Here is a 15336-nt window from a genome sequence, read left to right on the forward strand (position 1 = left end):
TGACATTTTGCCTTTTGCCAAGATCAAACCAGTTTATCTCTCTTAATTCCCCCAGCCTCATCTTCCAGTTCAGGGTAATGAGCCAGCCTCCATACCTGCTCTCTGTAAACATGACCCCTACCTCTTCCTCTGAAGCAGCACAGTAACAAAGATCTCAGCACGCCACACCGGGATGAGGTATGAGCTCAACAATCTGACGGAGGTCTCAGGTGTCTTGTGCGCCAGCGTCGGTGAGAAATGTCACGGAGATGAATAGCGGGGAGAAAAACGGGAATGGTGGGTGAGGGAGAATATCTGAGATAAAAGCATTAGAAAGACAGAGGTGGTGACGGAGAAAACCATTCTGGAAATCAAAGAAAAGTCAAATACAGTGAGCTGGGGTCTCGCCAGGTGGTCCACAAAGCCAACGCGGAGACAGTTTTACGGCTGCAGTCTTATTTTTAACAGCATCGTTTACCCTATTTCCCTTTTTAGTCGCCCCGTTTGTTTTTTCGTACCTATTTCCAAATAAAAAACTTTGTTTCAACAACAGCATCTGGTGTTCTTTATCGTCAGCTGCTCGTGGGACATAAAGATCCCCAGTAAAGGTGGAATTAAGCCAAGTCTGGGTTGGTTTAGTTGTGATAGTACCTGGTGTCCTCTGGGTTTACAAGTCTTTCCAAGTCGGACTAGCATGGATCAGTTCCCAGTCCTCAAAACCACATGAGTCCCTCCCAATTTTGAAACTCTCTCTACTGTCTGTGAAGCTGTGTAGACTTTGCTCAGATATTTTTACCACAATTCTCCTTCTCTACCCCCCCCCCCCCCCTTCTGCTGCTCTCCTCCACCAGTTCAGTATACCTAATTATTTTCCTCTCATTGGCCTCCTCCATCCTCTCCTTACAGGGCACCGGAATCTCCAGCATGACAACTTGCCTAAATGGTTCTGAGGTCAGCATATTTCCTGAGGGATATCAAAAAGGAACTGTAGACCCTCCCCTATTTATTTGAGCCCAAGTGGTTAGAGCCTCTAAAAGCTCTGGTTGAGGTATCCAGTTCAAGTGTCATTGATAAATGAACATTTACATATCTTGTATGTCATCTCTGTCTCTTATCTGCTGTATCTAAAAAAAAAACTATATTTGACTGTGTTTTCTATCTGTCCCTCCCTTCTCCATCCTCTCTACAAAAGTTGACATCTTTTTGCATTTCTGTCTGATTTCTCCTGCCACACTCTGTACTCTGTGCACTGCCCCTGCATTCCACCGCCCCACCTGTGTGTATATAACAGCTGGCTGCTGCTTCGACAGCTGTGCTCACCTGCCAAGCTGAAACACGGTGGCTTTCATTTTCATTCCATCTTGTGTCGTCTTTGAATGTTCATGCAATCCTCGAAAAGAAAAAAGTCTGAGCAAAAACTCCGCCATCATGGTCCAACAGTTGTCTCCATTGGCATACTTCCATACTCTAGTGCAAAATGATGAAGAAGCTGAACAATACTACCCTTGGTGTAATGTGACCTATTGGGCCCATTTCGTTCAACATGTATTTTCATGAGCCAACTATATAGCAATTTAAGTTTACTGGCAACTGGGATTTTATTCAATATTGTAGTTGCATAAGAGTGGCACTATTTTCAACTAGAAGAATCAGCCAGTTTCCTGTTGTGTGGTCTACGCTTTGAAAGAACGGTTGAAATTTGAAATTCTATTATTGTTCCGCTAAGAACAAATAAGATCAAACGCACACAGAGGGTCTCAATATTCTTCAGGAGTTCACATCAAACCATTATTAGTTGCAACTGTTTTTCAAAAAGCTTTATTAGGTTCACTTTGCAATAGCTTGGCTTTCTGATGTTGTTCTAGCATTGCACTGAGCTGCCTCAGATAATATTGTGCCAAGTGGTTCAAATCAATGTAAGTGACTGAAAAGAGTTTAAGAAATTTAATTGTTTCTTTCATACAGCCTCTTTACACAGAGGCACCATGTGTACAAAAGCCAATCTTTGCCGTTATTCAGTGTGCAGATGATAGAATAATCTCGGATCATCTCACAGCACATGTTCAAATATCCAATGACTGTATAGAAATCTGTGATGAGGATGAGCTCCTTTCCATTACTGAGCCATGCTTCCATTAATCTAATTTGAACAACAAATGGATTAGATTGAGGGGCTCGGAAATCTGCTCAGTAATCCTCGGGGCGCCGCTTTGGAAATTTAACATGTGAAATTTAAATGTCACAAATGTGTCAAATCATTTGGGGGAACTGTGCTTTTAATTGGGAAAGAAAAAGAGAAACTTTTCCCCCCCCCACTGTCGCCAAAAAGTCATTTTCATCCCCCCCGCTGTGAAAGAGGACTTTCTAGTTCAGCAGGGCCTCCCTCTGTCTCTGTCACACTGACTGCTGTTTGATCTGGGCTAAGCCCCCCTACTTTGGCAGTGACAGGCAGATTTCAATAATGCAGGTGGAGCAGGGTGTGTAGGCATTGCAGGGGGTGGTGTACCGGGGTACTAGAGTGATGATGCACGTGTGTGTGTACATCGGTGTGTGAGGATTGTGTATTTACAGCTTCAGTTTATTTCTGCTAAAAAAGTTTCCCAGGAAGGAGAGAAGCCCTGGGTTAATGGAGTCATCACCATGTGAGGGTCAATAAAGCAGCAATTTCTGTTCACCCATGATCCTCTTCATCCATCACCAGAGTGATGCCTTATTACCTCGCCACAGTTTCTCTTTTCCTACATTCTTCACCTCCTCCCTCCAAGGACCTTGCCCCCTTTTCCGATCCCTCCCTTCCCTTTTCTTAAACCTTCCCCGTCCTCTCAGCCACTGTCTCCTAATTGGCAGAAGTTCGGTGCAGCGGACTCGAGCAGCCGAGTCTGACCTGACCGTAAGTGCACTCACACAGACACCAGGCGCCATTAATCAAAGCGCCCGTGCGGCTGACTGACAGTGCCTCCAAGAATGCGGATGAGGATTGATATTTTAAGGTCAATAGAGTATCACAATGCAATATTTCCTTATGAAAAGTGGATCCGCATCAATGTGCTCTTGACTCTTGGCTATTTCTGCTAACAAACACACACACACACACACACACACACACATACACACGCACACACAAACACACACAAGCAAAAGGACTTCCTCTGGTGAGTCAGCATCACTGCTAGTCTCCTCCTGCGCAGGCAATCAAATTATGCCAGGAGATATTTATTCTAACTAGTGACATTGATATGGCTACATGTAATTCATTTGAATAATTCAAAGCATTTTGATTAACTTCCATGTGATCATAAACACTGTGGGATCGGCTCCTGTGCTCTGATCCATCCAAGTCTAAATATATTGCCGGCAGCAGCCGAGAGAGGATTTTAAAGACAGAAATAGAAGAGGTGGATGTGATATTCGAAACTCAATTATCCGTTATCTCTCTTTTCAAACACAATGCTGTGTTTGGCATCATAACCAAGAATTGTCATCAACAACCTCTTTTGCACCATCTGCATAATGCACAGAAACTGCAGGTTGCCTCAAATATTTCCCTTTTGATGGTTAACTTGGTTTAATCTGTGGTGCTTACTGAGTGGACAAGTGGTTTGTACCGACAGGCCCACCAGTAGCACATAAGGGTTATGGATAAAAAGATTAAAACATCCTGGTTGGTGCTTTCCTCACATTTTTATCTTCTATATATGACCAGCCCCCAAAGCCTGTATTTATAATACAAAGTTTTTTATGTGCTCATTAATGGAAGTATGTTCAGTCGTCATTTAAGCATCGAGTGGTTGAGACCAAAACAGGAATAACACATTGCCCCTTCTTGAATTTACATTTGCTCCTAGCCACCATTTCCCCTCAAACATCAGATCTTGGTTTCTAATAAAGATCCCTCCCTAAGTGGAACAATGTTAGCTCATATCAGGTCCTGTGTACGGGTAAATAACTCGATTTATAACAAGACCATCAGGTGCCTGCAATACGCCACAAAGCTGACATCGCCTCAACCTCTCAGAGTCAAGGTCATGGATTAATTTGCTTTTCCACGGCCCCATGAACATTCTGAGATTTTCTTCACGGCTCCGTCTTAAAAGGCTGCAAAGATTTATTGGAAGAAAACAGAACCACACGTCTGTGCACGTGTGCCATCGGGGGATTTCTACCGTCTGGATCACTGGTTCAACCTTCTCTCGTGCACTTTGGTCAAAACTATTAAATCTGCAGCCGTACCAAATTATGAAGTGCTTGCAAATGTCACACACAAACACAGTATTGATCGCTTGTAAATGTCACATGAGACCTTACATCACTGGACAGGAGAGTCAGGGCACATTTTTCTTCATCTTGATGATGTGATATCCTCCAGATATATATATATAAATATGAATATATATGTCAACAATAAACTTTCAGCAAAAACATCCAACCAAAGATTAAATGCTAGATTTATAAAATGGCAGGGAACCAGCATGTGTAACCTCCTCCATGTTAGTAAACGGGGCATTGACCAAACGGAAAATTAAAACAAAAGCCCTCTCAATTTTCTTTATTATTATTATTTCTAGCAGTAGTAGTAGTAGTAGTAGTAGTAGTAGTAGTAGTAGTAGTAGTAGTAGTAGTAGTAGTAGTAGTAGTGGTAGTAGTATCTGAATTTAAAAGGACTTGAGGCTTCATACTCACGTGAAGATCAGGGTCAGTCCCTGTTCATGGTTATTCAATGAGGTGAAGTTGGATCTACATTGGATTCCACCTCTATAAATAAAAGATCACTGTGTTGAAACATAATACAGTAACAGAAGTGAGAGAGGGAGACTTGAACCAAACAAGGCCTAATGGGAGAGCCAAGATCATAGAGCTAAAGGTGAGAAAACCAACTGCAGCTCCTTGCCCTTGAGCAAAATCAGTCCTCTAATGGCTCAGTGGGCATCACAACACATACCTGTACTGGACAGGTCCAAATTAGGAATCATCCCAAAATGAAAATGGCCATCAAATCAATTTAATTACAAATACGAGTAGACAAAGAGACCTTACATTGTCATGATGGAGTCAGAGTTGTTCGCTGACTTGAGCATCTACCACTGAGACGCTGCAGCAGCACAGACAGAGCAGGCCTCCCACAGGATCCTGGGTAATTTAGCAGGTAATGAGCGCTCAGACTGTCACTCTCATATCTCACAGTGGAGGAAACACACTCACACGAGCCATAATTAGAGTTTCCATAAACCTATATACACACACCTCTGCAGTGTCTATCACCTGTTGCACTTTTTCACGCCCGAACAAGCGAAAAGCTTCAGATACAAAACTCCCACAAGATGATGACTCAGTTGACTTAACATCTGAGCAAGTTTGCATTAAAATTAGCAAATCATTGCTTTTTACGCCTGAACATCTCATTTGAAAAATCACACACGTTTTGCACGTTTACCCTTTAACTACAGGGAGAAATAATAGCAGCTAAAGAGAACGCCCGAGGAGGAGACCAGTCCGGGTCATGAACAGACTCATAATACGGTTTTACCAGTTCACCCGCCTGTCATCACGTCACCAAAAATCCAAACTTACTTCATGTGACACCAAGTCAAGAGTTTCCATGAAAAGTAGGCGACTCAATCCACCGAATAAATGTCACAACGACTGGTTGAGTTTTATTGTCAAGCCGCCGTTTGCAAGGTCAAGACTAGAGCAGGAGAAGCAAAGGTGTTACTAACAACATTAATAACACCTCCTTTCTATTCAAGGGGCCTGAGGAGGCCATGACAGACTCACAGAGTGACAGGGAGCCAGCGTGCACACTTCCTTCATTCCATTATGTTCCACTGTGCTTTTTCTACTGTGACTTGTCCAAATGTCACGTATCCCAGTTCCTTTACAGCCAAAGTGGTGACAAAGAAAACCAGTGAATCCTTACAACTGTGAGGATAGAATGTGGAAAGAACTGACATTTCTGCTTTAAAAGAAGATATTGATTATTTATCACATTAGTTGGGGTTTGCTTTACTAGGAAACATGGGAGGAAAAGGAATTTAACTTATATAAGAGGAAGACAGTTTTCCTAGTTTTCTTTTGAAATAGATATTTAGTTTATTAACAGCTCACAACGTCCACTTACTAATTACTTCCCTCCACCACAGAGATGCAAATTAGCTCACATCTGTTCCAGAAACATTTCCTCCACTATGTGAGGAGACGAGGAGCGAGGAGAGGTTAAAGGAGAGCCATTGGCGTTAAGAGAGAAAGAAGGGTTCTAACAGAGTCGGAAAAGAAGGAGAGACATCCAGAGAGGAGAGCTGGATCGGTCCATCAATCAGAAGTGGAGCATGAGAGACTTCAGATTGCACAAAATGATACATGCCCTTGGGCAGGTCAACAGCCTCTGTCCCTCAGAAGGGAAATGAGTTTTGCATTGAAATGACTCCAAATGGCTGAATGCAGGTCACTGATGGTCTCGGGGTGTGTCTGAGTGTGTGATGGTAGAGAGAGCTGCACCAGCCACAGGCTCAGAGTCTCCATCCGATTAAACAGAGCAGGACAAGGTGATCATTCACCTCCACTTGCCCTTCTAAGGTCGAACACACACGAACACACACACACACACACACACACACATACAGTAGTGCAGGAGGAGGAGGTGCACATGACTGCTGCCAATTACAGTTTGGAAAATATCAGGTCCTGTTGAATGTCACCCGTTCAATCATTTAGCCTGTAGGGCTTTTATAGCACTTGAATGGAAATTAATCAGAAAACTGCAGTGATGTGCTGTAACATCTCACCTGCAGTGAGGAGAAAACCCACCTGAGAATAAATTTGAGCTTGTACCGGAGAATTAAATGTTCACTTCAGCTTCAGGAGGTACAGGACTCAAACTGGGGTCAAAATGAAGAAAAGTTACATCGAGGGTGAGGTTATGCAAAGACACTGAAGTTACAAGTCCCTTGTTGAGAGAATTAGTTTAGACAATGAGAGTTCAAGTCATTTAACAGCAGGACCCAGATAGGACCCAGAGGAGAAGGTGTTCAGGTGCTTTCTCTAAGGCATCTGTTCACTGGGCTCTACTGAGCTATTATCATTACTTATATTATTGTTCAGCAATCAATGGATGGTGAGGCTGACCCCAAAGTGATATCTTCAAATAGGTTCTTTTGTCAAGTATTTAACAAAGGCAAGCAATGGAATCCTCAAATGATGAAAGATGATGAAAACAGAAAGATATTGGCATTTTGGCTACATCATCTTCTTGAATGGACCAGTGGACTGTTTGGGTACTCAGTGCACCTTTTTGTTTCATCTACCTGTTTGACAAAGTGAAGCAGCAAACCTAGAAATTAAAAAATCCTGAAAACATCACATCTCTTGGACTTTTTTCAAACCATCAAGCAGAAAAATGACAAGTAATTCTCATTGATGGACCAACAGATTCAGAATGAAATCAGAGTGAGGTGCTCTGCATCACTGCCACCACCTGAGCCCCCTCACATACACACCCCAAACACTGGCAAGTCTGTACATGCATTGAGACACTGCGTCTAAACCAAAGAAACGATAAAGATTATCGTTTTAAAAAGAAAATAGCTAACAGGGACTGAGAGGGAAGAGGAAGAGGATGAGGAGGAAGAGGAGAACAAGGAAGAAGCTGATGAGGGAGGAAAAAGAAACACAGTCATCAATCACAACTGTAATCTGAAGTCACAGTCACTGCATACTAACTTATAGCTGATTAACTGCTAAGCACGGGCCCACACACACTAACACACACACACACACACACACACAAGCCGCTGAGGGAGGCACATGTGCACATTTAGATGCACAAACAAATAAACGCATACATACGCATAAATAAAAACAACTGCATCCAGTTAAGGTAGAAGCGGCACACTGAAGATGTCACAGTCTCACTGCTAATGAGACTCGACGTATTGTTCCCTCCTCTGCAACACCAAGGGATGGCACTGTGAATCTCAACAACACAGGCCCCCGTTTGGCTGGAAACACAATTCAATTCTAGTGAGGGGAGCGCGTTTGAGTCAAATTAAGTTAGATACACACACACACTCACACACTTTGGATACGCATACAAACGCAAACCCGTCCGAACAGTCGCAGCTTATCTCTGGGAGGTCCAGTCAAAACCGAGTGGTGGTGGAAAACACAATGATGAAAGTAAGGATGAAGTCTCGCAGCTCCACTTTGTGTGTGTGTGTGTGTGTGTGTGTGTGTGTGTGTGTGTGGGCATGAAGACGTGTGGGTGTCTTCTTCTAAATGACGTGAAAGCTGGTTTGAAAACACAGACGGGCTTGCGAGTTGCAACAGTTGCCTCCAGGCACCTCAGTCACGCATCAATTCTGAAATCACTCATAACATTTGCTCAGCCTTAAAGAGGAGGGAAGAGAAGAGAGGGAAGCGGCTCTCAGTTATCAGAGCGACTGAATGTCAACGCTTCATGTAAGCGGAGTCTTCTTGTAGAAATCGTTACGTGCTTTATGTTGATTCTAAAACCTGAATACTTGTGTGCTGCTGCTCCTCGATGGAATAACTTACTAAAGTATCTACTTCTTTGCGATTACAGCTGAGAAGCCATTTGGAAGAAAACGTGAGAAGCAACACATCCCAGGCTTTACCGCAACTTATCCCGACAGCCTCGGTTAAGACGGCCACATGCTGTAATGAAAGGAATCAGCCACATGTGAAGAGAGAGAGCTGACAGCGGGGGAGCGGTAGACCGGTTGCGCTTACGTGAAAGTATCTCTCCTCTTAATTAACTGAGATTCTAATAAACTTTGATATTTCTCACACGGTAAAGCTCTGACCTCGTCTCCGGCTGCAAACAAACACTAGTGCCAACACAGCATGGAGCGAGGGGGGGGGGGGGTCCTTAATGAACCTGCCAAAACTTCATTAAACACAGAAGGACCACAGTTAGTTAGGTCTATCATATGAGGGTCAAACACTACCTGCCCTGTGCCTTTCCCTGCCACCGCGTGAAATAACATATAGCATAATCTCCAAAGGGCGGGAAGTGGATGACCCCCCCAAACCCCCCCTGCAGTCCGCCTGATAAGGAGAGGCAGATGATTATGAAAAAAAGCAGAGTCCCCTTTTTCTGAAATGTTTCTTAGGAGTGATGAGCAGCAGGCGACCTTCAGCACGTGGTCAGAAGCCGGAGGTGAGCGCCGCTGTGCACGAGCCACCAACAAGAGCTCTGCAGATAACACCGGCCTAATTATACGCAGGGAGAAAACAGCGAGGAGACTGGAATCCATTGGCCTGAGTGATGCACGGGTCACATGACGAGTCCTGCGGGGGGGAGGAAAGCCCACGTGGAGTTTCCCATTTAGCCACAGGGACAATCAGCAGCGGAGGAGTGTTCAGATACTTCACTCCAGTTATTAACATAAAATAATAGGTTTTAAAATAATAAAAAGTAAATTCTGCCAGATTGAAGCGAACTAAAAAAAGTAGGCCAGTGTGACACTTACACCAATATGGTTTGATCATTTTGACTCAGTCTACGGAAAATTTTTGTTATTGATATTTTCATCAATTGAATAAGTTTTATAAATTTCTGTAAATAATGCCACATTTACAATGATTGTTTTGTTCAACCAATTATCCAGACTCAAATTGACTACTAAACTAAAATCTGAACTAGTAGTGGTCAATATAATGACATAATGGTCAATCAAAAAGTTATTGCTTGTAATACCCATCCGGAGCAATGAGGGCTCCTCCGAAGCCAAAACTCCACTTGAAAGTCTCGAGTTGTTTGAGTTAATGGGTTTATTTGTTGTAAAGACCTGTTTTTACAAATTGCTTTACTTTTATCTGTGTCAAGTAATTAACGCAGTGGAAATCTGGGGCAAGGTCATGTTATTCAATCATAGAGTGAACTGTATGAATGCAACTGCAAATTAATTTCATTATCAGTACGCCTGTCTGTTCTGCTCTTTAATAAAGACCTTTATTATATTAAAAGTAGCAACATACTGAAAACACCCGGCATTATTGCCTGAAGCACAAATGAACCTATTAAATCAGTTTTTTCATGTGTCCCCAACAGTCAATTATGCAAAATAACACATTTGAGAAGTTGGTACCGGTGAATAATTCATGTTTTCTCAATTTATTGAATAACTACTCATCAAAGCTTTTAGTAGTTTTGCATGATGTTGTTTTCAAACCATCAAACCAACAAACAGACAAACAATATTCTACAGGTGTTCAACCATCACCGACTTTCTTATGTGTGGATGTGCAGGTTTTGTCTGTGACCTAATTTTTTTTGTTTACAGGAGTGTGAACTTATTCTGCAGCGTGTTTGTTGCAGCAACTGGCAAAGAACATAAGAGCAGGAATGTCTGACTTGTCACCTGACTTCAAATCTACTGATCCACACGTGTGACTATTTTCAACAAGTATAAGTACCACCGTCACAGGTTTCATTCATCCAACACGTTTTTAGGTTCCTTCTTGACTCAAGTTACCGAAAAACACAAACTTTGTATTCATTGATGGAAATGGATGACATCAGAGCCCACTCTCAGTATCAAGAGGGGCAAAGTAAACAAATATAACCATAACATCTGTTGACTTGTGTGTTAACCATGGACCTTTGTGTCATCGTTAATCTTGTAAAAACAAAGCTGTTGATGTCTGGTCAGTGTAACGCCACCAAAAATAAAAAAAAGTACAAAGGCATACCATGTACTCACTGCATATATTTTGCCTTTTAAAAATGTAAGATATTGGATCAACCCAACAGCCTCGGGATGCTGAAGAGGAGAGTAAGTGGCCGCTGGCTTATTTTGCACTTTTATGTTTTCTAGAAATACTGTTAATTTAGTAAAATGAACTTACACATGTGCACATTTGATCTAAAAACCATCTAAAGAAGTATTTATAATGAGGAAATAAGATACAGTACAAGTTAGGACACTGAGGTAAATGAGAACCAGAAACTGAAAGGATTTTTTTTTTCAGTAAGGACACTGAGGATGAGCCAATTCAGGAGAGCAAAAAATTTGAGAGAGAGAGAGAGACAGAGAGAGAGACAGAGACAGAGACAGAGACAGACAGAGAGAGAGAGACATGCTGGATCCTGAACATTTCTCCGAAACCAGGGAAGAAGCTGAACTGTTAATGCTGAACTACTCTCTCGTTCCTCCTTAGCTCTGTTGTGATCTCTCCGTCTTTAATCTGCTCTGCTGCATTATGATCTGCTCTAAGATGCCTCCACCTCCACCCTCCATCTCTGTCTCTTTCCCTCTCCCAGTTCAAAGTAAGGGCCTCCCACCATGTATCCCCCCCCCCATCAACTCTCTCATCCATTCCTCTGCAGCTCTGCAGTTTCATCGGTGGGGGGTATTTAGGTTTTCCCCCTGACACTTCTCCGTCTCTTCATCTCTCGCTCCCTTCTTCCTCTCGCTCTGACTTTCTCTCTTCACCATGTCCCCACTAAGTTGCATATACCTAAAACGCATGTTCTTCGTGTGAGGCTGATGTGCATCCGCAGTGTTCGGTTGTTTTTGATCTGAGTTCACACCCGAACAACTAAATGTAGAAAGGTAAACGAAAAGGTAAAGTGGAGAAAACAACCTTTTGTGTGTGTGATGATGATGATGATGATGATGATGATGATGATGATGATGAAAATGATGATGATGATGATGATGAGGATGATGATGATGAGGATGATGATGATGATGATGATGATGATGATGATGATGATGATGATGATGATGATGATGATGATGATGATGACGGTATATGATGATGATGATAAGACCCTTGTGTGTTACGGCAACTGCTTCTTTTTCAGTCATGGAGGACAAATGACACTCCCTATTTATTACAGACACACACCTACTCACACACACACACGGGTACAGACTACTCATAATGGAAACCATCATATGCTTAAGGAAAGACTTTCATTGAAAGTGACACTAATTTACACTCAAAAACAAACAGTTATGTACACTATGCAAACCCAAAAAGTCCATTAACTGCACGTCTCACTATAGTTGTGAGGACACTCATTGACTAAATGCATTCACTAGCCCCTTACCCTATCCTTAACCCTCACAACTAAATGCCTAAACCTAATTTTAACCCAAACACCCATAACCAATTTCATGAAGTTAATTCACTTTAAGTCATATATAACTTAATTCCATATAGTGAAGTTGAGTCAATTATTTATTGTTTTGGTTGAATTTTTTCTTCGCCTTCCGTTGACTCTTTTGAATTCATTCATTTCAAAACAGCAAACGACAAAAACAGCAGTTAAATCTCAGAATGGAGGAAGCAGCACTACAGGAGCCCAAATGTTCTATTATAGAGAAAGAAGAACTTTAGCACAAAGACAATTGAGACGGATATAATCACCTCCAAAAAGACGGGGATGCTTTGCTCCAACATGGACAATGCATTTGTAATTCGCACTTTAATGGCTATAGATTTCGTTTTTACAAAAGCAGCGTTTCCCACAACACAGCACTGCCCCCTTATGGCTGTCAGTGGAACAGTAGGAGATTCTCAGGGTCGCCACAGTCTCATCAGTTGTTTTGATTCTTCTTAAAACCAGAAGCACATGACTGACATCACATCAGACAGTGTGCTGCCCCAGTCTGGCATCTGCTGGGATAAAAAAAAAAAACACAAAACAAGAGGAGAAGATTGGACTGTGTGTTGACTTGTTGTTAAAATATGGATCAGTCTTAATAATCAGCCGATGCCCCCCCCCCCCCCCCCTTACTGGGAATCTGCTGCCAGAACCTCCGTGTGATGGCAGAGGCCACACAGACACAGTGACATTACAGAGTGTTTGGAAACAGCAGTTTGAAGGATGACCCGCGGGCCTCAACACATTCAGTAACATTCCGTGGGTTTGTCAGGTCATTTATCTGAGCTGCCCTGCTGACATTGTTGAGGACAGTACGACACAAGGACGCTGACCTGCGCCTCTTTACAAGCCACAGGAGGCCTTGAGCACTGGTGACAAATTGCCAGAGCGACCCTGAAAGGTCTCACCTCAACATGCAACTCTGTGCCCCCCCCCCCAACTGATCCAGAGAGACAGACTCTGGGAGTCTGGAAGAGAGCACAACAAAATGTTTGAAATTTACACTTTTCTCCCAGGACAATAATATCTTTGCATCGGATTTTCTATCTCTCCGTTAGAGCTTCACCAATTTCTCAACATGGATGTAAAAACATGCCTTTCACAGATGTAGGTTTAGATGTTTATGTTGATCTCGAGGCAATTATATGAAAACGTATATTTAACATAATAAAACAGTGTAGAAGAGATTAACATTTCTGTTTATATTTTATGTTACATAATCCGATTTATTTTTCTCAATATATATACTTGGTTGTATTTGTGCTTTCTTCATATGTATAGTTATTTATATCAACTTTTATGGTGAAACTCTGAAATATTGAGCATCAATTCCATTTCCCTGTCTTATATTATATATTTATATGGATGGTGGTTGGCTACTTGCTAATATTGTATAATATTCATAATATTATTGTATCGCTGAGGCTCTATTCTTGACAACAAACATTTCATCATAATCAATATTTGAATGAACTGTGACAAATGTCTACAGAGGAATATAGTTGGACACAAAAACATTTACAGTTCAATATTTTTTGTCCACTTTTCTATTTATAAAACCTTCATATTATCGTATTGAAACATTTCCTCTCACAAGTGTGAACGTTAAAGAGCGAAGTGTCAGTTTGTGAAGAACAAGCACAAAGCCTCTGCTGTGAGATGTGTGCTTAACAGAAGCTTCTAATTTGTTTATGTGTGTGGTTGATTTGTTTGTGAGCTTTTCAACAGCAACAACAGTAGAGTATATAAAGCCTAAGAACAGGGGAGGGGAACAAGAGGGGGGGAAACACCAATGCAATGCTGACCACTCACTGGTATCGGATGAAATCCCTCATTTTACAGCACGGTGGATAAAGCCCTGACTGCTCAGCTTCTCCTCTTGTTTAACACACTGACAATTTCCACCTGTGAAAGTGCTGATCCTTTATTAAATGAACCTATTAAATGAGCTTCATTAACGGAGGGAGATGTCGGCGTGGAGGAGACAGGGAATGATGAGACAGAGGATTCATGGTTGCTGCTTCGCTGCCATGACACTCCAGCTGCTTGGATTGTCACCATTAATCTTTACGGTCTTATATCGGCTGATCTTTTGCAAGTCCTCCGGTTTGATGGCCGCGCAGCACCGAGTCATCGTAGGGTTACTCCAACATGTCAGACATTTTCATTGATGCTCACACGACAATAACTGTGTGTGAAGACAACAGACCAGCTTTGAAAAGGGAGAAATACCCCTCGAGGGATAAAGACACAAGTGGAAAACCGACCTATTCGTCATCAATGCGTGTGAGAGCTCATGCACACCCCCAGACTGTACATGAGGCTCAAGGGCGGTGCGGCGGCTGTGCAGGTGACGGAATATTTTCCAAACTGTTTTGCCTCACAAATTTTCATTTAGACAGGAATATGCTAAAAGCCAACCCCCCCCCCATGTGTGCCACAACCCTCAGGTGGTAAAGCATCCGTTTTCCCACCTCCTGCTCTCGGCTCCTGCTCCTCACAAAGTCACAACTTCAAAGACGCAGCAGAGGAGAGAGGTGTGATGCACGCACACACAGGCACACACACAAGTGCACACAAACATGCACATGCACACGCACACACCCTTGTACTTCTATCTTGGTGAGGACACTGATAGGCATTTTTTCAGCCCCTTACCCTTACCTTAACCCTCACAACTAAATCCCTTACCTTTGCCTCAACCTCATTCTAACTCTAACCTTAGAACCAAGTCTCAGCCTCAAGCAGGCCTTTGAAAAAGGGAGGACCCGCCAAAAAAGGTCCTCACTTCCCAAAAATGTCCTCACTCTGTAAGGTCTATGCTCAGACTGGTCCTCACAAATATATAAGTACAAGTACACACACACGCACGTCTTCCCACATTCCCCCCCCTCCCATCCAAGCAGGGCTCTTTTGCCCCTTTGTGATGTATAATTGAAGCTGTGTGTAATTTCACCGACTCGTTTCCCTGCCGAGTCCCAGTCGGAGCTGAACTTTCACTCCTCTCATCGCCGTGGAATATTCTCTCTGAAATGTAGAGAGGCGCTCTTTGAACGTGCTGGTTAACACGACCCCCACCAGCCCACCCCCCCCCCCCCCCCCAGCACCCTGATCTGTCTCCATTACACTGAAGTGTAACTTTATTGCAGTAAGAGGAGCAGCGGCTGTGAGTCGGGCTGAGCTAGAGTTTACTAAATGTCGTTTGGATCGGTCACACCTTCGTGGGC

Source organism: Platichthys flesus, chromosome 15 (genome assembly GCF_949316205.1).
Source record: "Platichthys flesus chromosome 15, fPlaFle2.1, whole genome shotgun sequence".
In the NCBI taxonomy this organism is placed as follows: domain Eukaryota; kingdom Metazoa; phylum Chordata; class Actinopteri; order Pleuronectiformes; family Pleuronectidae; genus Platichthys; species Platichthys flesus.